Here is a 27,974-nt window from a genome sequence, read left to right as displayed (position 1 = left end):
TTATCCCTTCCTTCTCAATTTTTTTTTAAGATTTATTTATTCATACATACAAGAACCAGGGTACAGGCCAAATGTGGGGAAGGGCGAGAGGATCCACCAGAGACAGAGCGGAGGAAAGAACAAGCAGACAAACTGAAATACACTGCTGAGGGGAGCAGCGAGCAAGACAGGAGAGGTCTGCCATGCCATGTGGGATTCTCGCTGGCTGGCAGGGATGGAACCCATGCTGTAGGCATGGAACCCATGCCTCTACAGCTTTACAGGGCTGTGCTCAACCACCTGTGCCACCATGGGAGGCCCATTTCTCTATTTTTTGAAAGAGTTTGTGAAGGATAGGCACTAGTTTGTTTCTGAATGTTTGGTAGAATTCATTTGTAAATTCATCTGGTCCTGGGCTTTTGTTTTTGCAGAGGGTTTTGATTTCCATTTCAATTTCACTACATGTAATTGGTCTGTTTAGGTGTTCTATTTCTTCTTTATCTAGCTTTGGGTGATTATAAAGTTGTAGGAATTTGTCCGTTTCTTCTAGATTGTTGAGCTTGTTTGCATATAAATGTTCATAGTAGTTTCTGATTATTCTTTTGATTTCTGCTGTGTCTATCGTGATTTCTCCTCTTTCATTTGTGATCCTATTTATTTGTGCTTTCTCCCATTTTTCCTTTGTGAGTCTGGCTAGGGGTTTGTCTATTTTATTGATTTTTTTGAAGAACCAACTTTTGGTTTCATTGATCTTTTGAATTTTTTTTTTTTTTTAGTTTCTATTTCATTTATTTCTGCTTTTATTTTTATTATTTCCTTTCCTTTACTGGTTTTAGGATTTTTTGTTGTTCTTTTTCTAGCTCTTGTAGATGTGAGATTAGGTTGTTTCTTTGAGTTCTTTCTTGTTTCTGGATGTGAACCTGTATTGCTATATATTTTCCTCTTATTGCTGTTTTGCTGCATCCCATACATTTAGGAAATTGGTGTTCTCCCTGGCATTCAACTCATTTTTTAATTTCTCCTTTGATCTCATCAGTCCAGTGGTCTTCTAGTAGTGTGGGTTTCAATCTACATGAAGTAAGATGGTTCCTTCTTTCTTTTTATTATTTATTTCTAGTTTGATGCCTTCATGGTCAGAGAAGATGCTTGGTATGATTTCAATCTTGGTGTAGCTGTTGATGTTTGTCTTGTGTCACAGTATGTGACTGATGCTGGAGAATGATCTGTGTGCGCCTGAGAAAAATATGTACTCAGATTTTTTTTGAGTGTGGTGTTCTATAGATGTCTGTTACGCCCAAGAGGTCTAGATCCTTACTTAGAGCTTTAGTGTCCTTACTTATTTTTTGTCTCATTGATCCATCCATTGTTGATAGTAGTGTGATGAAGTCTCCTATGGTTCTGGTTTTAGGACTCCTTGTAGTATTTTTTGGAGTGGGGGTTTAGTCGTAATGAAATTCTGGAATTTCTGTTTGTCTGGGAAGGTCCTTATTCTTTCTTCATAGAGGAAGGAAAGCTTTGCAGGATAGAGTATTCCTGGTTGGCATTTGTTGTCTTGGAGTTTGTTGACTATGACCCTCCACTCTCTCTTTGCCTGTAGTATTTCTTCAGAGAAATCTGATGTTAGCCTAATTGGTTTTCCTTTGTATGTTACCTGTTTCTTCCCTCTTGTCAGGCTTCATTATTTTTTCTTTGTCTTGGATTTTTGGAAACTTTATTACGTGTCTTGTATTTTTCTGTTCATCATGGAAGTTTTATGTTCTTCTTGCTTCTTTTTTGTCTATTTTCAACTCCTTCTTCATGCTTGGAAGTTCTCATCGATTATCTCCTTGAATATTTTCTCTGTTCCTATTTCTCTCTCCTCCTGGGATCTCTATAACCCTTATATTTCCTTTCCTCATGGAGTCAGATAGTTCCCAAAGTCTTTCTTCAGTCTTTTTACTTCATACTTCTCTTTCCTTTTCTGTTTTGGTTCTTTATATTTCTGTGTCTTCAAGAGTACTTATTTGTTCTTCCATTTCACCTATTCTGCTTTCATTGCTTTTCCCAGAGTTCTTCAGCTCCTATATTAATCCTTTGATCTCCTGCATTTCTTTCACTTCCCTCTTTAGGAACTCAATTTCATTCTTCTGATTGTTGATTATTTTTCCCATATCATTTTTGACTTCTTTCAGTTTTTTAATCATGGTGATTTTAAATTCTCTATTGGGAAGGCTCAGAAAATCTTCAAAGTCACAGTTGTTGCAGTCTGGTGGTTAATTTTCCCTTCACGGTGTGTCCTTTCCCTGAGGACTTGCTTGGTTGCTTGTAGTTTTTCTTCTCCCTGCTGCTTGTTTTCTTATTTGTCCTATGTGTTGGGACATTCTATCACTTGTACTGGCCGGCATCTTTTTGGTGTGCTCCTTCTGGGATTTCGGAAGCTCTGACTGTGGGGACAGCCCTTTCTCAGTTCCACACAGTTTTGGTGAAGTCTGGACACGAAGCTCCTTGTCTTAAAGATGGTGCATCTGAGAGGCACTCCCCTGTGCCCATGGTCTACCCTGGTGGTGGCTAGAACCCCCTCTGGGCACCAACTGGTGGCCAGTTGCTGGGCCTGGCTTGTGCAGGGTTTCAGTTCACCTCTGACTTTTGGGACAGCCTTTTCTCAGTTTCACACAGTTTTGGTGAGGTCTGGATGTGGAGCTCCCTGTTTTAAAGATGGCACATCTGGGAGATACTCTCCTTGCAGAATATCTTTTCAAAAGAAACTCCCAACAAAACTATATCCTTATGATAAATTCTTGATTGTCTCATATTGTAAAATATTGGCTCCTCATGGCCCCAAATTTTAATAATTCTGGTTTTTCTATCAATCAAATAATAAAATGTTTAATGGCTATCATATGTAAGACACAACCATAGGCAGTATGCTAGATACAGAGATTAATTGTAGAGCCTCAAATTACTATCTTCAAGAAGTGTATAATTTAGAAAGGCAAGACATGCATACATGAAAAATTACATAAAAGAAATTCTATAGCACTGTATAATTTGAATGTATCCAGGCTGTCTTGTTTTTACCTTAAGGTCAGTCTTGATACATTGTTTTATCAACACACTCACACACACACACACACACACACACACAAACCTTATTGGAGAGTCTTACTAAATGTTTCTAAAGGGAAGACAAAGGAAGGAGCTGTACCTTACCTCATAGAGAAATTTTTGTAAAAAGTCTCAGAATTTTTTTTTCTCTTTTTTGTCTCATTTATTGTTCATTTTGCATTCATCTGTCTCTGCTCCTCCCTTTCCTTCCCTAACTTTCTTCAAACTCTTCTCTCAGGCTGTGTGCAGGGCACACACTCCCAGTTCACCAGATATTTTTGAATGTTTGGCAAAATGAGGCCCTTTTGGGGCAACCACCCTCCTTAGAAAAAGAGGACGAAGTTTCAAATTCATATAAGTCCATGTTCTCCTACTGCAAATAAGTAAAAAAAAAAAGTCTCATAAAGAATATTTGAAATTACAGATTTAGGAGTGCGAAATTCAAAGGCAGATGCAAAGATACTTTCAGCAGGTGGACACACCTTAAGAAGGAGAGATTAGGGCCTCCCTGGTGGCGCAGCGGTTGAGCGCTGGGTTGCAAAGCTGCCCACAGCCTCTGCAGCACTGGTTCGATCGCGGGCTGCTCCCCGGAGTAGGGTCCCACATGGCGCGCAGACCTCTCCTGTCGCCCGCTGCTCCCCTCAGCAATGTACTTCGGTCCTTCTGCCTGCTCTGCTCCCCACTCTGGCTCTGGTGAATTCTCTCACCCTCCCACGCTTCTGACTGTACCCAGTTCTTGTATGAATAAAATAAATAAATCTTTAATAAAAAAAAAGAAGGAGAGAGATGTCTTAGAGACGTAGAACTCAAAAGAAACAGCAGGGAACTGGAGTAACCAGTGGGGCACTTCTCCCACCTCTGTGGTTTCCTGGAAAAACCCTGAGAAAGTTTCAAATTTTCCCAATCAAGAGTACTACATTGTTGTTCCAGGCCTATGCAGCTGTCTCCTCTTTTTCATCTTATCATATACTTCCACCTCCTCAAAATGACCCTGAGCCCATGACACTTTCTTTTTTTCCCCAAGGAGAAGTCACCTGTAGAGGAAGGAAAGCCAGATAGATTTCAAGGTCATCATTCAAGATAGTATAGATGTGGGATCATATCTCAGTTATTTGGATCCTAATCAAGGCTCTAACTGTTAATGTACTTAGTGGAAGAGTTTTTCCAAATAATTTTGTGACAATGTATTTGAAGAAATGAAAAGCATCGGTTTTTCTTGCTACACAGTTTAACATGAACCTCAATAACAGTAGAGAAGCTTTGCTGTGCTGGTCATGTCACAAAATGGCAGCCGCAAGCACAGCCTTTTTTTTTTTTTTTTTTTTTTTGTACCAGTCAACTAGAAGAATTTTTAGAATAGTTTCTCCTCTTCTTGTCAATGTGAACTGAAATGGACTTTGCTATAAGGAGGCAATTCAGCAGTAATGTCTATTGTCAGCAATTCTGCAAAGTTCTTGGCTTCAAAATTTTCAGCTTCCTCCTCCAGGCTGGTAATATGTTTAGAAATCTCGCTCCACCACCATGAATCATTATCAAAACCCATGGTTACCTCAGTGATTCTTACACTTTCCTTGTCTTTGTGATGACAGAGCTGTCAGCATGGGACATGGGAAGCCCAAAGTATTATGGGATCACTGTATGAAGTCATTAAATTACCAGCAACCTGATTTCCTTCATAATCAGCCCTGAACATCTATAATGATCTAAATAGCTTTTTTCCTGCTAACAATCAACTAATAAGTACTTCTACTCTCTGACAGTATCAAAGGCACTCAAATCATTCAACCGAATCTCATCAGGGCTTCAGGGATATTTGGCTCATCTGGATTCTGCACAATTTTTCCATCAACAGTATCAGCTCCTTCTGGCCACATGACCTTGAGAGAGTTATTGAACATTTTCTTAAGTTTCATCTTCTCCAAGTCAAGCTAAGGATAGTCTGTTTTCCCAGCCTGTTCAGACCACTTGGGGACTAGAAAGTTAAGCAAGAGCACAACAGTTAATTTGAGTTTCACTTGCTGGCCTTGAAGTACTTCTCAGATATAATTTGCAGAAAGTTAGCACACAAAGGGTCAGGGTTTTCTTAAAAAGGTTATTTACTTTATGCTGGTATCTAATTTGTTGCCCCCAAATCCAAGTAATATTGTACATGGCTTATGTTTAAATTTTCTTTTCGCACAGATAAATTGTGTGTGTGTATGGGAAACAGTGATACTATCAAACATTTTTAATATATACTAATATTTTTACCAAAAATCAAATGCAGCTTTATGGACGCCATGATCCATATTTGACTCAACACAAGAGAAATTACGCAGGGAAAAGAAAAACATCTTGAGGACAAATTTCAAAATAGGGCCTCCCTGGTGGTGCAGCAGATTGAGCACAGCACTGTAAAGCTCTCCGCAGCCTCTGCAGTGCAGGTTCGATTCCCGGACAGCGGGGAGATTGCCACATGGCATGGCAGACCTCTCCTGATGCGCTGCTGCTCCCCTCAGCAGTGCAGTCTGTCTGCCTATTCTGCTCCCTACTCTGTCTCTGGTGAATCCTCTCACCCTCCTGTGCCTCTGACCAGTACCCCAGCTCTTGTATAAATAAAAAATAAAAAATCTTTAAAAAAATTCAAAATAACTTAAATTCTAATAGCAACTTTTAGTAAATTTCTTTTTTTTTAGCCATCAGTAAGTTTTTCCCAATTCCGCATTATACAAGATTAAGGACAGAGCTGGCAACAGCTGCACAACACAGCAGGTGGGAATTCTCACCTGAATCATCACTTCAGGACTTAGACGTGTAAGAGACTGGAATCCTGAGCAGGGTAGATGCTAAGGGCTTTTGTATGAGGAATCAAGGAGAGCCTGAACAAGCAGGCAGGCAGAGAGGAGGAATGGTTGAGCAGAATGCACTTGGCTTGTGAGGAGCCAGCAGGGTGAGGTAAGTACCTCAGCACGGTGTTGTGGTCCAGTGCCATGAACTCCTGTCAGAATCCTGAGGAGCAGACTACAATGAGAGAACAGATGGAAACACAAGAGAAGGACATTGGAAGAGGAAGGAATCATCTAAGCTGGGGCTGGCAGTTTCTTCCAAGACAGGGGGTGCATCCTCAGGACTGCAGACAGGCCTCAGCTTAGACTCCAGCTGCTCCGTGCAGACCTGGGAGATACCTGTTGTGGTGGGCAACCTGCAGCTTTATGAGGTGCTAGAAAGGAACTGATGGTTTATGGTCAGCGATGAGGGAGGCTGGAGGCAGAGAAAGGAAAAGGGCAGGTGTCCAGGACTCACTGGGAATGTTCAGGGCACCTCTAGGGGGTCTGGGGCAGGAGGTGTTTGAGCTCCTCCAAGCAACCAGAGTCAAAGTCTGGTCTTCACCTCCCCATGTACATCTTCTTCATAACTACATCTGTAGAATATACCAACTGTGTGCCTCCATTTTCCTAGCAGGCCTACCCTTGATAAGTGACATATCAACATATTAGTTTCAGTTCTTAAAAGACTTAGATAATTTTTCAAAGGAAACATAGTTTAGAGACCATATTAAACCATTATGTGATGTGCTGGCAAATAGAGCCCAGACACAAGACTTTGTTTGAGCTTTGATGATTCCTATTGTGTGTCGCCTCGGCATCCTCATTTGTGTAAGAGAAGAACTGATGTAGAAGATCCAAAAGATACCTTCCAACTCTCAGGCTCCACCTTCCCCAGGTCAGCCACATAGAGAACTGCTTATTAGGTTCAGGCAGAAGGTTGCATGATATTGAATGATCAAAAGGAAGAGATCTGATGAGAAGGCACCTTTGGTTCAAAAGCAATCCAAGAACTCGGAGGTATTTGTGTATACATTGGATGACTGAAAAGGGGAGATAGGTTCTGAGATAAGGGGCAGAGCCCTACAATTGTTCAGAAACAGAGGGGAGATTAAAGCAGAACTTAGTGAGGAAGCATGTCCTGTTGGAACATTACAGCTTGTCCCCACAGTCAGACTCAAAATGGGACCGAAAATCCCACTGAGGTGAATCTTGAGATGCTGGGAGACCCAGGCACTTGCCTGTGTGCCAGAGATCATGCCCCAGTGTACATTTCCAATTAGCAAAATTTGCTAATTAATCTTCAAATTAAGAAAATTTGGGAAAAATAGAAAAGTACATAGAAAATTTTAAATGACCCATAACCCCATTATTTACAAGTAAAACATTAGCATTTTAACAATTTTTTCCTGTCTTTTGCTACACAGATAGAAAATATGATTAAATTGCAACCTACCATTTTATAATCTGCTTTTTAACTTAATAATAAATGGCAGGAAATATTATATGGTTATTTAGCATTTATTCCCTTAGATTCATCATAATTAATTTGAATATTCTTCTTCTATCGTATTATCTTATTCCCAGCATTTTTCTTTCAAAAATATTTTTGAACAAGCATATCTGTATAGAAATCTTGATCCTTATCTCTATTAGAACAGAATCTTAGAAGAATCTGCACATTCTAGAAGTTTATCACCTATTCCTTTTGTTCTTTTCTTGAACACCTGTGATGACAGTGCCAGGCTCCGACTGCTGAGGGGAGAGGCAGGGCTGCCCAGAGCCCTCTGCCCTGGTGCTGCCAGAAAACTGGCAGAACTCCTGACCCTGCTGCTGGGGACCAAGAGGCTGGCTTACAGCAGTGACATCCACGCAGAGGCCTGAGGATAGTAGGAATTGTCCAGAGCACTAGGGAGTGGGAGAACACAGTGTTCTGACAGTTGAAATTGAATGTACAAAGATTTTTACAGAGAGTACAGGTACATTCAAGTTACTAAAAAAAGCAAAATAATGGGGATTACAAGGTGTCAGAGGTCATTGGTCTCCAGTTCCTGATGGAAACATTTAGTGGTGGATGCTAATGCAGTCGCTCTCAAAAAATCCTGGGACACCGTGGTTCCTGATAGAGGCATGTCAGACATTGTTCTCTTAGATGCCTCTGAGCTTGACATGGTTTAACCTGGGAAAGTAGAAGAGACTTTGCTGAGAAGAACCATCAGGAGGGAGACCCACAAAATAAAATCACATAAGTGTGCAGGTCACCTGAAGTTGGTAGAGAACAACAAGGTCATATTACAAGTATCCTGTGAGGTATTTGAGGAGTTTGGGCATTATCTTGGGAGATAATGAAGAACCATTGAAATGTCTTCACTATAACAGGGAAGTGATCAAATCTGCATTGTATGCCAGTTTTTATTTATTTATTTTTTTATTAGATAATAAATTTTATTGTTATATTCCCCATACAATTGCAGCCCCCCCATTCTGACCCCAATCCCTCCCCTCCCGCCCCCGCCCCCCTAAAAGTGTCTCTGGTTCATAGTTTTTTGTTGATTTTGATTTTCACTTTCTTATAGTTATTCATTTTCCTGGTTATGCCAGTTTCTTGGGCAGCCTGATGGGGACTGTTAGGAGGGCAGATGCCATCCATCCTGGGGTCAAGGAGGCACCTGGGGGGGGGCTATAGAGGTAATCTAGGTGAGAAAAAAATGCCATTTAAATGAAGGAATGATAGTGCAAGTGGAGGGTAAAGTTGCTGGGTTATTTACAGAGCAAAATCAATAGGATTCAGTCACTGATTAGACATGAGGAAAGTAGGTGGGTAGAGTCAGAGGACTCCTGAATTTGATCTGTACAACGGAGTAAGTTGCGGTATCAGCCAGGCAGAAAGGCACACAGCAGAGGTGCTGACTGGAGACATGCAGAAGCTGGGTGCAATGAGTTTAGTTTTGAGTACTGAAATTTGAAGAGGAAATTCAAGTGGAAACAAAATGAGCTCTCATACCCATAGATCTGGAGAAACTACCAGTTGAGGACAATAGATTCAGGAGTCATTGTTCTACTGTGAGATGGAGTGAGGAATGTGCTGCTATTGGTGACCTGAGCCCAAACCTAGAAATATGGGTAAACATCATCCACAGATAAAGAATAATTATATTTGTAAGAACTTTCATCAGGAAGGAAGGAATATTCAGGTATATCAGTTGGGTGCAGAGGTAAAAATCTCAAAGACCAATAAATAACCAATACATATCTTTCTGAAGAAGGTGTCTGATCAAAATTAGAGGGGTTTGACTTCTCTGTGTGTGCCGTGCAAGTTTGCCTTTATATATAAATGTCAAGCAATCATTTAGAGCATTATCGCATTTGAAGGGCCACCAAATATTTGATCAGCCTTCCTGCAGCACTTGCTTCGGACACAACCTCCCTCCAGGTTGATGAGATGGCCCAGTGAGATTCTATCAAGTCAGAGTGGCTGGGGGGACAGCAGACACAGGCAGAGCAAAAGAAGCCCACAGTGAAAGTAGGTGAAAAGGAAAGGAGGACATGAAGGTTTAAGAGTAAAGGATTGGTTATTAGTGTAGAAAGCAACTGTGTATCAGGTGAAATGAGGAGCAGAGTTTGCACTGGGTTTAACCACAAGGCACTTATTGATCATCTTCAGTATCACAGATTATATGAGATGTGGGAGGATGTCATCCTGCCTGGTGTCGAACTGTGTTTTTGGGGGGGCAGGACAGGAAAGAAAGACTAGGAGTTCAACAAATCTTTCCAGAGGTTTAGCATTCCATGGGAGAGAGAATCAAGTGTGAGTGTAGTTATGCCCTATTTCACGCAATTTTACATATTGCATCAAAATATTGTTGGCTTCTTTGAACTTTTAACATTTACCTGATGCTAGTGATACTGAACATTTTTTCATATGATTTTGTGCAATTTTGCTTTTGTTATTTATGTCCTTTGCCTGATATTACTCAATATTCTATGTCATATTAGTCATCATCTTATTCACTTTTATGATGTATTTATGTTTATATACACACACATGCATATATATATATATATATATATATACAAATCTCCTTGCGGTTATATTTGAAACAAATGTTTTCCCAGGGTTAATTTTATTACTGTTTTTAAAATACAAAATTGTTTCCATTTTTATGATATGATGTAAAATGTCTCAGTGAATTGCTAGGTTTTAATAGTTATGTGAAGGGCAGCAGTTGCACTAGTGGCAGGTGGGATTACTTAGGGGCTAGTGTGCCTGATGCTTGCACACTAGGTTTGCAAGAACATTACTTGAAGGGCTGAACAAGCTCAGGAAACCAGCCTTTCCCTGCCAGGAAGAAAGCCTTATTGAGATCCCACAACTAAAAATCATCAGACATTTAGACTCTCAGATGGTCTAGTGCCAATGGACAGACTCAGAATGACAGCACCCTGTTGAAAGGCTGGCCTCACCGATGGAGCACGTAGAGCTGTGCCTGGGGGTTCCGATACTACATAATCTCTAGTGCCAGGAGACCATACACTGAAGCTGATGGCATGTTCAGCCCTTCAAAGACTGACTTGGGAGTGCTTGGCTCTCTATCTTGAATGCAGTGCATTGTAAACAGCCTGCAGACAGAAGCTCTGAAGTGCTGAGGTGCTGTTCTCAAAGCCAGGAGCCAGGGCTCAGCTGTGTGAGGGAAACACTTAGTGGTGGATGCTAATGCAGTAGCTCTCAAAAAATCCTGGGACACCATGGTTCCTGATGGAGTCATGTCAGACATTGTTCATTTAGATGCCTCTGAGCTTGACATGGTTTAACCTGGAAAAGTAGAAGAAACTTTGCTGGGAAGAGCCATGAGTAGGGAGACCCACGAAATAAAATCACATAAGTGTGCAGGTCACCTGAGAACGGACACCTGGCACCTGGTCACCTGAGAACAGACATTGTTCCCCACAAAGCCCAGCACTTTGTGGGGTGGGCTTTGTAAGTGCTCAACCAATATTTGTGGAACAAAAGAACAGACCTGGATAGCTTTTCTGGAACCTAGCACTGTACACTTCTTTGACCCCCTAATGGTATGAAGGTTTTGGGTACACTCTCCACTTCAGGTTACCTGGCTGAGTGAGGCTGGTTGTGCAGAATGACCTGAAATGTCTGACTGTCCCCACTGGCATTTGTTAGCAACTTGCCAGGCCAGACCATTAGAAAAAAACTGAAGTACAGAATGGGAGTGGCAGCAATTTTAGCTATTTCATTCTTGCTGTCTGTGTGATTTTGAGAAGGTGAAATAATCACTGCAATTTCCCCATCTATAAAATGAAGATTGTGAAAGCAGCTACTGCAAAGAGTTGCTTTGAGAATTAAGGAAGTTGATGAGTGAATAGTTATTGTTGTTATTATTTTAAGCAGCAGCAGCCTCAAAGCTACCAGGTCTGCTGCTTTTTCCTTAAGAGGTCTCTGAGAGAAGTTAGAGGGCCCTGAAAAACTCTAGGAGGTCACATCTCTGATTTCCAGTTCTGTGCATCAGCAGAGCTTTGCCCAGAACTGTCCCTCTATCCCCAGCCCCGAGGCAGATGGCGGCTCTGCTTCATGCATAGGCTTTGGAGCAGAAACTGCTATTTTTGTTTTCCTGAAGGGACAGCGACTGCTGGGCTGCCCTCACTGCAGTGCAGTGGTGATGCTCCAACCCAGGGAAGGAATAACTGGCAGCTGAGCAGAGGAGTTCAGTGACCAGAGAAGTATGCCATCTTTCTGTCTGCATGATAAAGGGGCTGAGAGACCCAAGGGAAGGGAAGGAAGGGGGTTGCCCCTGAACCTTAATGTTTGTGGGGTTGGCTTCAGCAACCTGTGTGGTCCGGCCAGGCTGCATGTCAGTGCTGCCGTGCTGTGGACATTTGGATCTTGTAACTTTAAACAAGTATTTCCTCAGCGACAAGGTGACTTTGTCTTTTTTTTTTTTTTTCCTTTTTCTTCCCCTCCCCCCAAACTTGAGTGGTAGGGTGGATGCAGAGAAAAGAGCATTGTTCTTAAACCTGCTTCACAGTGCAAAGACTGAGAAGGGGGAACACAGAGGAAAAAAAAAGGAATTATTGCTTCCTTTGTTTTCTCTTTAAAAGTATAAAAGGAACACTTAACCACCATCCAGATGCCACCACAAGATTTCTTCTTCCACAAGGAAATATTTAAATGAAAGATCTGTCTTCCGGCGCTGACATCTTCAGTTTCCGATCTCCAGTAGCAGCGAACCGTTGTCCTAGAAATAAGAACAGGATCAGTGGGTTAAACTGCCTGATTTCGTATTTCCAGGGAGGACTGTGTGAGGTTTTTGACCTTGCCTACAAAGTGAAAGCTTAAGGCTGTGCTGCTGGGTAAACTATCTCCAACAATGGAAGCATCTAGCCCCCTGCTGAGCGAGCTGCAGCCTCTAACCCCCTGTGGTTATTGAGCACTGGAAGTGTGGCTATTGCAACTGAGAGACTGAGTTATTAGATTTTAAATTTAATTAGTTACCATAAGTGGTTAGTGGCTACTATACTGGATGGTACTGGGGGCTGCAAGCAGAATCTCCAAATGTGGACTGATTGTGATGTTGTTTTTGGAGTCTGTGGGTTTGCAGTGCAGGGTCCTTGAGTTCACTCTGGGAAAGGTTTCACCAGAGCTCCCGTTTCAGTGGTACCAGTTGAGTTTCTCCATGAGAAACTTTAAGGAAAGGTTTATTAAAGAAGGGGACAGAAGAATTAAGGACACTTGCATAGACACAAGCAGGCAGGAAGAGCTGCCCTGAAAAAGGCAGGTTTGCTTAGAGAGGCCTGTGTGGTTGCAGGCAGGCGGCCTTGAGGAGAGCTGCCTCCCCAGAGGGAGGTCCGTGAAGAGAAGTCTGAGGCAGTACAGGTCACTGGCAGGCAGGAAGGCTGCTGCCCTGCAGAGGGAGGGAGCTGGGGAACAGAAGCACCTGCATAGGTGCAGAAGGGCAGAAGGATTGCTGCCCCCTGCCAGTGCAGAGACTGCACTGATACAATCTTCTCTTTGGGAGATGTCACTCCTTTTCGGAGTGGCCTGTTTGCTGCTAATTTTGGATAACTATGCAGAAAGGTAGGGGAGATTCCACAATGGGCCCAATCTCCATTTCTTTACCCACAGGAGTGCTCTCTATGGCAGGCAGTCTGATACCTCCTTGGGCCTTATGCCTTGTGATAAGGCACTGGCACCTAAGGATCTTGATTTCTATAGCTGGGTTAATGGTCATGTTAATCCCCACTACCCCCATCTCCTTGTGTGAGTCAGGTTTTAGTCTCATGATGCCTCCTTTAGGTTTTCTCTAAAGGCAACTATGCATTTTGAATATTTGGCATGACCTTTTTTTGGTTTTGTTTTGAGGTATAAGATTGGAGGGACTTTCTTCTTTTCATTTTTTACTATTTTTATTGAGGTAACATTGGTTTAGAACAGTATATATGTTTTCAGGGTATAAACCCACATCTCTTCAAATGCATGTTATTACACCATGCACATTATCAAAGCACCCATAATTCTGCACCATAGTCCCATGGGTTCTCTCCCATATTACCTCCCTGCCCTGCTATCCTCATTTCTGCAGTCAGATTTCATGGGTTTGTTTGGGCTTGTTTTTGTCTGTACCTTTGATTTGTTTCTTTATATTCCACATGCAGATAAGGTCATCCAGTATTTGTCTTTCTCTTTCTGACTTATTTTGCTTATATAAATTCCCTCCAGTTCCTTTCATGTTGTCACAAAATACACAATTTCATCTCTTTTTTAAGGCCAAGTAGTATTCCATTGTGTGTATACACCACATCTTCTTTATCCACTGTTTCGCATTGGGCACTTAATTTACATCCAAATCTAGTCTATTGTAAATAGTGCTGCAATGCTCATAGCAGTGCATAAATTCCTTTGAATTAGTGTTTTGTGCTCTCCCAGCAGCTCCAAACTGCATCTGACCTTTTAGCTCTGATATCAGCAGGTTTTGCTAATAGTGACTGTCTCTGAGTCTAAGGCATGAACAGAGTGACCACAGGGCTGTGAACTTGGTTTACAAGCAGGCATGAAGGAAAACTGCAGATTTTGTAGCAGTTAGGCTATACAAATATGGGCTAAGTCCAGATGGGTAGGGTAGGGACTGCTACTTCCAATCTAGCCACAAGTAGTTCCAGTGCATCAGCTCAATATCCACTCAGCAATCTTTTATATCATAGAGAGGAGTGTGTTGGCCCCACTACTGTAAGCTAGAGGCTACTGGGAGCCCTGGGAGTCCATGTGGGGCAGAGGCATGTGCCCCAGGTATGTTAGCTCCACCCCCACCCAGCTGCCAGTGTTCTTTCAGGGACAAGCACTTGCCCACTTTCAGTGGGCTGATTGCTGAGTGGAAGCTCTGGGAAATCAGCTTGGGGAAGGTCAATGCCTCTCCCAGTGTCCCTATATTTTTCCTATTGGGACTCTTTCTAAGGCTTTCCTACTGTTTCTGGTGGTCCTCTGTCTTACCTCCTTATGGAGATGCTGATAGTTAATACCTCATTTCTGTTCCAAGGGTAATCACTCCCTTGCTGATGCAAGTCCACCATGCCCATGGAAGAAGAGAAGACTCCAGATTGTTGCTAGTCTGTGACAATCTGCATCTCTCCAGGATGACCATTTTTATTTTATCTTTCCACTGTGGGAGTAGGTCTAATTTCTTAGAGAGGAATGAGGTTTAGAGCTCATTAACATATAGAAGTATGTTATCTCCTAGGGTAGATAATACTTATATTTAAAAGCCTTTCCTTCAGGTTCCAAATCACAGGATAGAGTAAATAATTTCTAGGATTCTGAAGTCTATCATGAGGCTTATTTAGACCTCAGAATGAGAGTGCCCTGAACCCTAAGCCAGAAGGTAGGAAATGAATATTGAAATGGTGATGAGGCTATTGTCAGTGATCAGGGTAGTTCAGAAGGTGACACAGTGAGGCAACAACCTGAGCTAAGTGGCTGAGGTTCCAGTAGGAGTACTTTGGCGAAATGAGAGACTCAGTAACTTGCTAAGTCAAAAGACCAAAGTAAAAGGGAAACCTTGAGCAGAGATGAGAGGAGAGCAGAGGAAAACTTGCCTCATGGAAACCAGGTTCCTAAGAGAAACGAGCAGATGGGCAAGAATAGAAATAGCAGCAGCGGCAGCAATAGCATATTTAAAGTTAAAGGTGGCAGGTCCTTATGACACAATGATGTAGCCTTAGCAAACACAGAGAGAGCCTGAGAGCTCCTGAGACCAACAAACAAGAAAAGTTGGACTCAGGAAGAGAGAGGACATTAACAAATGTTGGTGAGGTTGAGGTGAAAAAGGAACTCTCATCCACTGCTGGGGGAATGCAAGCTGGTACAGCCCCTGTAGAAAATGGTATAGTAAGTTTTCAAGAAAACAAAACTGGTGTTTACCCAAATAACATGAAAAATCTAATACAAAAAGATCTATCCACACTATGTACATAGCAGTCTCTTTACAATAGCTAAGTCATGTGGAACCAACCCAAGTGCTCTTCACAATGAATGGATAGAGCAACTGGAGCAGCATATATTCAATGGAATATTTTGTTGTTGTTTTAATATTTATTTATTTATTTATTTATTTATTTATTTATACAAGCACTGGGTACAGTCAGAGGTGCGGAGGGTGAGAGAATTCATCAGAGACAGAACAGGGAACAGAGCAAACAGACTGACGAAGTACACTGCTGAGGGGTGCAGCCGGCGGCAGGAGAGGTCTGAGTGCCGTGTGGGACCCTCGCCCAGTCGCCGGGGATTGAACCTGCGCTACCGAGGCTGCGAGCAACTTCGCAACCCAGGTCCCAACCGCTGCGCCACTGGGGAGGCCCTATTCAATGGAATATTACACAGCTTTGAAGAAAGATGAAATGGTGGCATTTTATAGAAAATGGATGGATCTTGAGGTGATTATGTTGGAGTGAAATCAGTTAGAAAGTGAAAGACAAATTTTGGATGGTCTCACTCTTCTACCAGACATAAATATCACCCCCCCAAAAAAAAATCACATACAAACAGTAAGAGAAATAAAAATTTGAAGTTGGTAAAAAGAAGGTAATGGTTACCAAAGGGGATACAGGAGAGGGTAGAAGGGATGGGGTTGGGAGGCAGATTGGGTATTATTGGGCATGGGTAGTTTGGTGAAAGAAATAAAAAAAGGAAATGAAAATACATGCAGCTATTGATTACTTTTTTATATCAAAAAAAAAAAAGAGTGAGGACAAATAAGACTGCATTTGAATTTGGGCCACATATCTTATACCTTTTGTGCAGGGACTGGCTGGTACTAGTCATATTTGAACACCTGCCTTGTGCAGGGGATTTGACATTTATTATTAAAGCTATGAGCCAGATAATATAATTCCCACTTTATGAATGAATAAACTGAAACTTACAGTGGTTGATATTTAGTATTCTGGCTCTTGTCTGACCAGTGAGGACTCTTTCTCAGGCTTTCTTTGGAGTTCCTTCTTTTCTGTAAATGTGCCTTTGGAATTCCTTAGGGATTATTCTCAAGTCCCTTCTCATCCTTACTGAGCACAGTGTTAACTACTCCTTAGTAGTTTACTCTCCAATTTCCTTTGTAGCCTGAATCTCCCCTGTTCAAGGAACAGCAAAATGAACCTAAAAAATGGAAAAGGTAGAATCTGTAGATGTTAGAATAAACATTTCTGATTTATTAATTAGTTGTTTACACAGAAAGTGCAAAAAATTCAATTGGGGCAATTCTATTCACAAAAGATAATAATACAGTTAGGTGGACCAATTTCAAGATTAATATCTACATTCAGTAGCATTTCAATATTGCAAACAGCAATTAGCTATAAAATACAGTGGGGTAAATTATCTCATTTATAATTGCATTTATAAAAGTTAAAGCACTTATTTATAAATGTAATAAGAAATGTGTAGAACATATATTTTTAAAACATGAATGCCTTTTTAAGGGACATAAAAAATGAAATTGAATGAATGAGAAGAACTATCATGTTCTTGTTGGATTCTTCAATACTGTTAATATAGTTTAAAAATTATATAATATATAGTTAATAATATATATAGTTATAATATATAGTTATAATATATATAGTTAATATAGTTAAAAATATAGTTTAAAAATTCTGACTTTTATTTCTTTCTTTGTTCAATCATTCATTCATTATAATTCAAAGTTCAACTATGTATATGTTGCCATATATGACTACTTAAATGAGTGCAATGCCTGACGTAAGTGGTGCTCAATAAATGTTTGATGAATAAAAGAACAATTAAACTAGTTATTTAGTAATTTCCCCAGTTATTCTTATAAACTAGTGTTTTTCCCTCTTCCTACCCCCAACTTTTAACTAGGATTAAAGGTTTTGTGCAGAATAAACCAGGAATACATGATAGGCAGGTCCAAGTTCAATGTGACAACTAAGTCAAGACACCTCTCTTTGCTAACACACTTATCCAAGTGAGGACTGTGCTTGGTTTGGATTAATCCAGAACTGATTCTGGTCACCCCCATGTTATCTCAGCTCATATTGGCTTGGGTCTCCAGTCATGACATAAGATACCTTTGAAAGAGAACCAGAAAGATTTTGGCTCATATGAGTTAACTTTATTCAAAACAAGTTATGTCAGTGACAGTTTCCAGATTGAAAGTAAAGGCATCAGAAAACCATTTCAATTCTCTGTACAACCAACCTTATGAACCTAAACAATTTGGTGAGTTACTACTTCTCAGCCCCAGGTAAGATGCTTCAGGAAAGATAAGAAAGTATCAGAGTCTCTTAAACATGGAGGTGCAAGTATGCAAGGAAGAATTTCAGATGGTGTAGAAACAAAATGAACAGGGCCTAATGAAAGTCCTCAAACCAAACATCAAGGCACATGGAACATCAAACATGGAAAATACCGCGAAAGTATTCAGGTGACATCTTTCAGTCTGAAAATGGGATTCTAATTTGCTTAAGGCCTCTTCATTAGGTGCTTGTTTTGTGTAACATTTTACAAACCATTAACAAAATAACAGTCTGTGGGAGTTGTCTTCTAGGATGGCGCTTCTATCATGTTCTTTTTGGTGCACCACCCATCAGTGCACAACTCAATGACTTTCTGGACTGTTTCCACTGGTGCCCCACGGATGACACTTTTTCAAGAACATATGGATGCAGCACCACTGGCTCATGAAATTTCAGCAGAAATAAGCCACAGGTTAGAGTGACAAGCTGACTTCGAAACGGCTGTTCAGAAACGATAGGGCTGGTGATGAAGCAAACAGCTGTGCAGAGAAAAGGGAAATATTCAGGGAAAAAGAAAATTTAATGTAGAGGTAAAACTTAAAAATGTCATGGTTAAAAACCTATAGTAACAGACTAAAAGAAGGAGGCATTGGCTCAGGAAAGAGAAGTGCAAGGGATAAGTTCAAAAGGGGCTTCATAGATGTATGAACGATGATTTTCAGAAATAGGAGACACTGGTAATTTCGTGTCTAAAGCTGAGGTTTGTGTGATTGAAGCTATATCTGAAAACAGATTTTATTTCTTCAATAAATATTTACTGAGTGTCTCTTATATATTACCCAACTGTTAAATATTAAATTCTATTTATCTTGAGTGTATAATGCATTGTGCTAGCATAAGAGTAACAAAAAACTTCACAAGACTTAGTCTTTCTCTACAAGGAGCTAGTGTGAATGAATCTTTGGAGGAAACTGTATAATTGTTGTAATGCGATTTTTAGAGATATTATAGTGAACATGAGCATAATCTCACGAAAGCTTTAGTCAAGTCATGTTCTATTTATCTATGACATTTTCATATCCTAATCAAGGTTGAGAAAGTTATGAAGTTGCTTCTGAGTATGAGTGTGTGCAATGATTTATTGTTCATAGAGAAATGGAAAATGAAGACCAAGCGGATTGGTGTTTTGTGAAAGAATTATGCATTATGAACTGAAGTAAAATCAGCAAATTCTTTATTTCTTTATTTACTGTTTCCTCCAAAAGGCAGATACTCCTAGTCTTTACAAAATACAGTGTGAATTGAAACATGTTCTGTCTGCCTAAGTCCACTAAGACTAGTCACAAGTTCCAAGTGACCCATCAAGCTTCAGTTACCCAGACAAGCAAAACTGGCCTTTCCCCAAAAAGTTCATGAATCGTTGCCTGTTCCAAACTTAGATCTTGGCAAACTGTTATATTTACACACTTTTCAATTGAAGTATAAAGCCATAAATCAATCAATGAACAACTACTTTTTCTAAAGTTGTGCAACCTGTAAGGCTAATCAATTTTCAAATTAACATGGGCCAAAATATTTAATTTGAAAAATTTACTCTTGAGGGGCATTGAAAACAGTATAACCAGAACACACTTTAGGTACTTAATGTTGGCTCACATATGGGGGTCAAGTATTTTCACCTTCTTACCAACATTCATTAGGATGTTCTCTTTTCCACTCATGAATCTACATCATTAAATTTTAGCCACCTTATTGAAGGGATGTAAGGATTTAGAATTAGTTGGATAATTTTTTTTTGTTCTAGCAGAGCATTGTGAAACATATTCACATTTAAAATTCTTATATATACATAATAAATATTAGAATGCCACTGTGCTAAAATTAATGAGTCTGTATTTAAAGCATGAGAGTATTTAAAATTACCTGTCTAATGAAAATGTTACTTAATTACATTATAAGTATCTGATTACTTCTTATTAATTGCTACTTAGACATTGGGGAGAGGGGATTCAGCTCCAGAAGTTTCCAAGGTATCTGGTTCCTTAATTGCTAACATCAAGCTGGTACTCAAAAGGAAATTTGCACCTTTAATTCAGCCAGTTAGGCACATGTGCTGAGAGGCAGCTCTGTGTGCAGGATTGTCTAGGTCCTCTCGGGAGACAGGAGGATGTCTCCACAGTTTACAATGGCAGAGCACAAACAAAAGCCTAAAAAGCAAGGCAGGAAAACCAGGATGTGTGCAGATATGCCAGGGGATTTACCCACAGCCCCATTGGACCACCTTGCTTATGAGATTTGTGGACTAGTGAGGACCTTTACAATCCTCCCTTTTCAACTTCTTATTTTTATGTTTATGATTTATTATATCTCTAGCCACAAACGGAGAGCTTGTGTATTCACTTACTTATTTAGGACAAACAGAGCAAATTTAATTATATAGGAAGACGAATTTACATGGCTGTAAATTCCAGAGTAAATGAGACAGACTGAGGGGTTATTTCTGAACTAGGGGGTAGGATGAAGTCTGGGATGAAAACGAGGGAGAGGAGGTCTCAAGTGAAGAGGAGAGGATGATTTGCATGACAAAAGCAGATGCTTTAGATGGTTGCACTGTCCATAAGATAGCTCTCTCCAATAGGTTATTTCTGGAGATGACTGGCTAAATTCATTCTTTAAGGTAATGTTGGTAGTTTCTCTTGAAGCCTGCAGGGCTTCCATAGACCTTAGCTCCACATGCCATTGTGGCAAACCTAGGGAAAAGTTGCTCTGGATATCTTTAAAGTCTATAGATACCTTCCAGATGCTGATGAACCTGGCACATAGTAAACTCTCAATACATGTTGAATGAGTGAATTTAATAATTTCCAGGATGAAATGAATCAGCAAATACAGTTGAAGAAAATTTCCAAATCATCATGGATGTATATCTGTGATATTGTCCCTTCTATTCTTCTTTCTTAACCAAAAAGGCACTGGAATTAATCCCTTTAAAGGAAGGGTAACTTCTGGTTTCAAACTGAGAGTAAATAATCAGGACTTGTGGAAAACCAATCTATTCTTTAAAAAAATTAAAAAAGATTAAAAATTACAATAAGCTGGCTGCCTGGAGGTTAGCTGCAAATTGGCTGAAAAACAAATGAAAAAATTCAATCACCAATAACAAGTAAGTTGTCTGAGTGAGATTTCCTTCAATAAACTAAGTTTTGACTGGTTTGACTCATTTCTTTGGAATAACAAGTAAGTTGTCTGAGTGAGATAACAAGTAAGTTGTCTGAGTGAGATTTCCTTCAATAAACTAAGTTTTGACTGGTTTGACTCATTTCTTTGGAGAGATCAGGTCAAATGAAATTGGAATTGTTTTTTCTTGGAGAAAACAAAATTAAACAAAGCATCTGTTGCCTTCTGAAGCAAACTATCAGAACAGATCCTAACCTCAAATCACAGAACAATTTAGAGAAACAGCAACCTCCACAGAAGCATATGCCACACATACCTATGGATTTATACAACTAGTTGATGAAGCAAAACATGGAAATATGTCCTGAAAACACATCTTATTTCCTTATATTTTTTAATGGAAAATGAGTTAATATTAGCCAGCATTTCTTGATTTTTTTTCCTGCTAAAAAAAACCTTTGTGGTCCCACATTTCATAGAATAGAGGTTCCTCTATTTCCAAATACTCCCCATGTGTATGTGATACAATTGCTATCAGCTGTTGTTCAATGATTGTAAAAAATCCATTGTGGAAACAGTCTGGGTTTAACCTGGGAATTCTCAGTGCTTTGTGCTAATGCATCAATTTGCCTTGATTCCTCAATCAAAGGAAACACAATCTAATTTCAAATTAAAGTAAATGGGAAATGGATGGTGTTACCTTGTAGGCAAAACCCAAACAAAACTAGTCTGATTCCATGAAATTAAACCACCTGGAGAAAAACTCAGTGTATGTATGTGTGTGTGTGTGTATATATATATATATATATATATATATATATATATATATATATCACATCATCCTTCATTTTTGTACAATGTATGATTTCCTGTGAAATTCCCACCAATTCACCTGTGTGCTATCACCATAGTCCTTAGCACTCTCAGTATTTTAAACACAAATCTCACTTCGACATTTTGTTTTCCATTCCCTTTTCAATGGTGTCTTGTTTTCCATTCCTTCCTTCCCCACCTTTTTTTTTTTTTAACTCCACAAACCTTTTCTCCATCTTTTCTCCATCTCTGCGTCTACTACCAGCAAACAGTGATGGATCCTGCAGCTTTGCCCCAAGCGAGGGACAGCCTTCTGTTCTCATTTCTCATGATCTAAGTCTTCGCAGTTGCCAGTAAGGTCTGGCCCTGGCACTTGGCATGACAGCCAGGCTGTGTTTTATTGACCACTGGATTCAAAGTCCATTATCAGCCTGAAAGGGACATATAGTGAAAAGACTTGGAAACAGGTGATCTCATTGAGAAATCAAGTTGCTGATTGTACATTCACCAAATAGCTCAGTAAGTTTATTTGCCAAACTTTCAAGTTTTACTTGACCAGTTTTCATTTTGTCTTCCCAGCAGCATTTTGAAGTCTTTACTTGTCCCAGCCTTCTGTTGCAGCTAAAACTAAAGGGCAGAAAGAGAGGGAGAGAGAGAGAGAGAGAGAGAGAAATGGACACTGAAAGAGTAAGACAAGAATATAGTTTTGAAGAAATATTTATGAATCTATTATTCATTAATATATTTTTATAGGAAGAATATATAAAGATTCTGAATATTCAAGAGCTATTAACAAATAAATTCTTCATGAATATATTTATGAGAATAAATTTTAAGAATAATTTACAGGAAAAAATTCGGGAAGACTATATTCCTGAATAATGAGAATATATTCAGAGGAAAACTTCATACTCATTTATATTGTATTTTTCAGCACAGGGAATTGCAGAGAAAAACTACATATTCTTAAAAATGATATGAAACAAAATGTAATTCAGTCAAAATTCAATATATCAAAAGAATTGAATGAATGTGGCAAGTTGGTCATCCACTGAGTGGCTAAGAAAAACATTGAGATTAGGCACTGGCTGGGCACAGGAATCTGGATACAAGCCTTGCCTCACTCCAAAGCCCAAGTTCTTTCCCCTATACTTCCCTGCCTCCAAGCTCACTCAACAGAGATTCCATGGACAAAGATGCTTTGAGCAAGACATCCCAGCACTCAAGGGGAAGGTGTCACAACTTAGAGCCTGTGTGAAGGAGACAATCTCCTGTACTGTCACTCTTGGAATTTGGGACTGAGTTATATAAGGCAATGATCTAACCACAGAGGGAGATAAAAGGTGTTAAAAGCTGATTAATGTTAGATTCTTCTTGGAATACCTGTGGATTGTTGAGAGAGAGAAATTTTTGAAAAAATTATCTGAAACTAGACATTCAAATACTATGGTCTCAGAAGTCCTAAGTTCCCTTAGGATTCTTAATCATCCACCTTCCAGCCTCATGGTGTATACTTATGATGTCTTGGACAAATGGTCCTTTGGGGGGAATTCTTTCTAATAACCTACAAGTTTATATTTCTTGAAGCCCTGTTGGTAATATTTTGCTTTGCCTCTGACTTACTCATATTCCATGTGGGAATTAGGAAAAGAGGAGAGAATGAGAATTGAGGTTGGTACCTAGGTGTAGTGAGGCCTTCACAACATCTGGGCATTTCTGGATACTACCTGACTTCTGAGAGTGGTGGTACTCCTCCAAGCAGAATAAGGGATTTCTACTCATCATGTTTCATGCCTTTTTGGAGAGTGTGGAGAGAGGGGCAACTGGTTATAGTGGAAGCTGGAGGTAGCAGAGCTGTGTTCAGGGCAATAAGGTGGCCAAGATCTGTCCTGAGGCCCTTAACAAAAAGCTGCATTAAGAAGAGTGGGTTCCTTGGGCCAGGTAAGAGATTTATATGTGGGAGATTAGTGTCAGAATGTTTTAAAAATGGACTTGTGCATTTATTTCCCTGACACCTATTTAATGGGTACTATTAGGTGTGTCATTCACCTGCCACATGTGATCCTTGGCTTATGCTCAACATGCATGTGCATATCTTCAACATCAACTTAAAAAGACCCTTGGGGTAGGTACTATTTTCTCATTTTACAGAGACGTTACATCTATTCAGGAAGTTCAAAGCTAGGATTTGGATTTGAGTTTCATTGGTTTCATTCATTGATGCAACAAATAACTTGTGTGCCAACTAAGTGCCAGATACTATGCCAAAGGATAAGAAAAATGAACAACCTGCCATGGTCTTTGTCATTACAGACTCCCTAGACTGTGGGGAGAGACAAGCAAGCTAGAGTGAACAGCAACATGATTCGGAGGTAGAACTATCTTGACTGCCATGCAGTTAAGTGTCAAGAAAGACTTAAGGAATGGGGCTTGGGAGGGAACACTTCAGGCAGAGGGATCAGCATGTGCAAAGGTGGAGCACCCAAGAGAAAGGTATTTGGAGGGAAGAGAGGTCAGTAGGGGTCTGTGAGAGCAGAGAGCTATGACTGAGAAGAAGGTTGGGTAGGAAGTGAACTTCTGCTGTGTGCTGAGGCCAGTACCGCCCAGCTTGAGGACCGACAGTGTATCTCTTCCCATTTCAGTGATGTCATATTGACAGAAATAGAATTATAGTATAGAAATCAACACAGATCTAGGTGATTTTATTTCTTGCCTATGGAAGCTACTCGGATGCTGGTTTGTTCAGTTACTCAGGTGAGACTGTCTAGGGAGGGATCATCTCAGTTTCCAGTGAAGATGTCAAGACTGGGTTACTTGGGGTGACAAAGTGGGGGTGTCCAGTAGGTGGCTAGATACTTGGATCATGCTCTATGTGCTCACACTGTCTTCGAACACATTTCAATCCTACTTTGGTTTGGGGTTATCTATACTGTCCTAGACCCTTTTGAAATATGTATTAAATTTATGAATCACAAATATCATGTTTTCCATGGAACCTATACAATGAGAAATTTTGAAGGTTATTTTTAATATTTTTAATTTTTATTTATTTATATAAGAACCAGGGTATAGGCCAGATGCGCGGGAGGGTGAGAGGATTCACCAGAGACAGAGTGGGGAACAGAACAGGCAGACTGATGAAATACACTGCTGAGGGGAGCAGCAGGCGAGACAGGAGAGGTCTACTGTGCCATGTGGGACCCTCCCTGGCCGGTCAAGAGCGAACCGGTGCTGCAGAGGCTGCGGACAGCTTCACAGCGCAGCGCAGCACAGCGCTTCAGCCGGCCTGCGCCACCAGGGAGGCCCTGAAGTTTTTTTTAATTAAAAAAAACTCTCATTTAATCTTTCACCTAAATTTACTTCCCCAGGGAAAACCACCCAAGGAACACAGTTCTCAAACATGGCAGATTCTTGGCGGGCTAAGGCAGCAGTGCCACCTTTGTTCTTTAGGCTGAGGGAAAAAAGCCTCTAGGCTGTGGGGTGGGAACAGATTGTAACAACATATTCTTTAAGGCAATGACTTTTTTTTCACCATTCTCTTGTCACAGAATATGACCAACCCCAAACACAGTTTCCCCTGAACTTCCATTCTCTCCTAGTCCTACTCTCCTTGTCATTAGTTAATCGGAGCATATCTATGCAAACCTAAGCTAAGCCAATCATGTATCCCATCCTTCACTGCTGTGGATTCACCAGGGATCACTCTTTGACCTAAGGTGGATAATAAGACCCTTTCTTGGGATTCTTACTCCTGTTACAGAAATGCTGCCTATAAAATTCCATGACTGTCAGTCGGACAGACAAGCTGACATACACAGAGAGATGCCAAAAGAGAGATGGAGAGAAAGGTCCCAGATACAGATCCTGGGGCCCAGGTGCAATTCTGCCCTCCCAGAGGGCTGGTGGTTTCATTCGCCTTTGATTACAAAAGCCACTACACTCCTTTATAAGTTAGACAGGGCCTAAGTGGAGGTGGGTATTTATGACTCCAACTTAAAGAATCTTGATATAGAAACCAAACCAAACCAAAACACCTCTTGTCCTGGTGCCTCTTCACATGTGCTCTTGGCTGTGCAGAGCTCGGGAGTGACGACGTCTAACCTTGGACAGGTTCCCTCCTTGCCCCTTCTTGCCTCTTGCTCTGCAGATTCTAATGTAGTTTTCAAGTTTTCATAACTGCCTTCCCTTTCATTGTTTCAATTTTTGTTAAAGATTGAGCATTCAATTGATTTGTCATATGAAGGTATAAATTTGGGAAGGGAGAAATAACTGTGATTAGATCTCTTTGAAACAGATAGTTGTGATACATGATAACTCATGCTTTTTTTTTTTTTTCCTTCTAGAAGTGCTAGATACAGAGAAAGAAAATTCTACAATTTATAGATTAGAGGACATTTCTCCACCATCATTCTCATCAATGATCAACACCTATTGAGCATTTTTATAAACTAGGCACTTGGAATTTAAAGAGATTTAACATGTACTTCATGTCCTCAAAAGTCTTGGAATCTGTGTTAACCAAATACAGAAAAACAACCGGTTCTGCAGAAAGGGAAATATTGCTGATAAACAGACAAAAAGTTGATCAGTAATTATTTTGTGCAAGTTTAAGGGGAATACTACAAGTGAAGCAAGATCCAAAGAGAAGCCCCCAAAACGACTAAAACTTTTAACTATTATCCCAATAAGAAAGACAAAATAAGACTACAACAGGGGAAAGCAAGGCATCTACAACCCTATTATTTATAACACCCTTTACCTTTGAAGAGTAGGGAGGAGGATACAAGGGGACCTCAGTTTGAGAAGTGTGGGAGGCTTGCAGACATCCAACTTATTATTCTATATGTTTTAATATTAAGTATATTCTTCCATATGTATGTAGAATAATTTAAATGTTCTTTTCTTCAAGGTCATCGAGAAATATGCAGCTAAAATAGAAGAGATCAAAACTTACGTGAATTTTGAAAGAGCTTCACTTGCTTTACTGAAAGGACATCTACTCTTGTCACTGGGTTTTCATATTTTTATTTGCCAATATCAAATCACTGAGCTATTTCTGAAGTTTCTGACTTTTCCAATATTTGAGTTGCAGCAATCTGCACATTTTGCTGAACATTCCACAATGCTTGTTCCTTGTGTCTTTTTCTAGCTGTTTGAACATCCTGTGCTTAGCTATCTGGGAATTATTTGTCTCAGAGCTTTCCTTTGCAGAAATCAACAGTGTTGAAATAAAGAAGTTATGCTCAAGGCTTACTGTAGAGTGATAAATTGCAGACTTAACAATACTCACATGAGCAAAATACTTTTTCATCGTAAATATGCATTATTAAAATAATCCAGAAAATAAGATAGTTAATAGAAGTGATGGTTCAATGCTAACAAAGTTACAGTTAAGTATACAATTTTATAAACATCAAATGGCAGTGTAGATTAGTTTAACTTCCATAGGAATGTATTATAAGGACATAATTAAATATTTAGGTAAGATTCATTCACAAAGATTTTTTAAAGAAAATTATAACATTAAAAAATAAAAAATGCAAAGGTAGAGTTTTATATGATCAGTTTATTATCATTTAAAATATATTAAAATTTTAACATAGCAGAAGCAGAACTTTTAATTGTAAATGGCAGTCTACAAAAAACTGCAAAAAAAAAAAAAACACAGAAACAAAAATTTACATCAATCAATAATATTAAAATTCCATTTAGGTAAATATCTAAATTAATTCAATATGTCCATACCTCTTAGAGAAGAGTTCTTTTGTTCTTCAATGATCTACAGTTTGAGAAACTCTTCAAGGACAATCAACTTTCTTAAACCTTAAGATTCTTAATGAAAGAAATGGGTCAATTTTTTATCTATTTCCTCACCCTCCCCGATAAAAAAGATAGGGCTCCACTTCCATGGGGGCACTGTTGCTCTTACTGTGGGTATGTCTAAGAAAAGAGGCTCCTGTCTTTCAAAACTGGGGGACTGATTCCGCATAACTTGCCACTTATACATACAAATAAGATCTGATAACAAATTAGAATCGTTTAAACAAAGCTCAGATGTAACCTAGCTCTCTTTACACATAATCAGACAGACCCAGGGCAATTCCATCTTCTTGGCTGCACTCACAGGAAGCTGGAGTATTTGGGCTAGGTCTGGGGTCTGTCCACAGCCAATGCCCAACGTCACACCAGGTCTCCTCCACCTCAGTCTGTTGGCACTGCTGGTAGAGTGTCCTGGGCAGGTCGTTGGTTCTGCTCAATACCCAGGCTGTCTATTCTCATGCTACTCTTGGCATACTTTGGGAGACCTGAGGAGCCAACTGAGAAATAGTAATGGCACTAAAAGGAGGATTAATGAATTAT

Source organism: Talpa europaea, assembly GCF_964194135.1.
Source record: "Talpa europaea genome assembly, chromosome: 13".
Taxonomy (NCBI): Eukaryota; Metazoa; Chordata; class Mammalia; order Eulipotyphla; family Talpidae; genus Talpa; species Talpa europaea.
Note: the sequence above shows the minus strand (reverse complement) of the source record.